The following is a 1865-nucleotide window of genomic DNA, read 5'->3' on the forward strand; positions in this document are numbered from 1 at the left end:
TCTTCGTTACTGACCAAACACCGGACCCTTTTTGTTAGATTATGGGATGAGTTGTATTTGAAATGGAAGGGAAGTTGGGGAATTATGGAAGGGATGATATTATGGGGGAGATATGGAGTGATTTAGGGGGGTTATGGGATGTTAGAAACGGTTTTGGGAGTAATGGAGGGAAAATGAATGGTTTAAAACAAATAGGGATTTTTAAATAGGGGGTCCAGGTCGGGGCAGTCAGCATGAGGGTTTGGACTCACAAGACCTCGTCTACGGTCCGTAAGTCCATCTACGGTCCGTAGATCAGGACCGTACATCACTCTTTAACTTAGAAAAATTTAGAAGCTTACCTGGGATCTACGAACACCATCCACGGTCCGTGAGTTAAATGACGGACCGTCGATGGGGTCCGTAGACCTCTGCACCCAACCATTTTCTACAGATTTTTCGTGCTGTACCTGCACATGTAGCAACCAATAGGCTATTTTTTTTACATTTTCTGGACACTTTTTAGACACGGACCCTATTCTAATTCTAGCCAACACTAGTACAAAACTAAAACAACTATCAAATTTAAAACAGGGAGGAAATCAAACAAAGCAAACCACTAGAGAAAAACCTATACCCTATCGTTGGCTAGATTGTACATCTTGGGTTGCCTCCCAAGCAGTGCTTGATTTAACGTCGCGGCATGACGCAGGCCTCTTGATTACTCAGACTTCATCAAGATTGTAGGCCTCAATCACTTCTTGCACAGGTTCAGCATTTCCCAGGTAGATCTTGATCCTTTGCCCGTTTACCATGAACCTTGTTCCATCCTTTTTTGCAAGCTCAACCGCTCCATGAGGGAGAACTTTTGTGAGCAAAAATGGCCCGGTCCATTTGGACTTGAGTTTGCCTGGAAACAAGCGCAACCTAGAGTTGAATAGAAGCACAAGATCACCAACCACAAATTCTCGCTTTTTAATTCTTTGATCATGGTACCTCTTCATCTTCTGTTTGTACAAGGCTGAACTTTCATAAGCTTTTAGGCGAAACTCATCAAGTGTATTCAGGTCATCCATTCTTTTATTAGATGCAGCGCCCCAATCCAAATTTAACTTCTTCATTGACCACATCTTCTTATGCTCTAGCTCTACTGGTAAATGACAAGATTTCCCATATACAAGTTGGTAAGGAGACATACCTATGGGGGTCTTGTATGCAGTGCGATGTGCCCATAGAGCATCATCAAGATCCGTTCTATTAGCATTTACGGTATTCGCCAATATTTGTTTGATCTCTCTGTTGGATACTTCAACTTGACCGATAGTCTGTGGATGGTAAGGAGTGGCTACATTGTGACGAACACCATATTTCTCAAGTAGTACCTTGAACAACTTATTACAAAAGTGAGAACCGCCATCGCTAATAATAGTCCTTAGTGTACCAAATTTGGAGAAGATATTCTTTTTCAAGAATGCGATGACACTTTTACCTTCATTGTTGGAGAGCGCAACTGCTTCCACCCACTTCAATACATAATCAACCGCAACAAGAATATACTTCATCCCATATGAACTCACAAATGGACCCATAAAATCAATGCCCCATACATCAAACAATTCTATCACCAGTATAGGATTCATAGGGAGCTCTTGCCTCTTTGAAATCCCTCCTTCTCTTTGGCAACGATCACAAGACTTGGCGAAATCATGAGCATCTTGGTGGATGGTAGGCCAATAGTATCCACACTACAAAATCTTATGTGCAGTCTGAATACCACTATGATGCCCGCGAACGGGCGATGAATGGCATGCTTCAAGTACACTCAACATCTCAACCTCAGGCATACAGCGACGAATAATCCCATTAGCACAACTACGATACAAATA

The sequence above is a fragment of the Solanum tuberosum genome, unplaced genomic scaffold, assembly GCF_000226075.1.
Source record: "Solanum tuberosum cultivar DM 1-3 516 R44 unplaced genomic scaffold, SolTub_3.0 scf00612, whole genome shotgun sequence".
Taxonomy (NCBI): domain Eukaryota; kingdom Viridiplantae; phylum Streptophyta; class Magnoliopsida; order Solanales; family Solanaceae; genus Solanum; species Solanum tuberosum.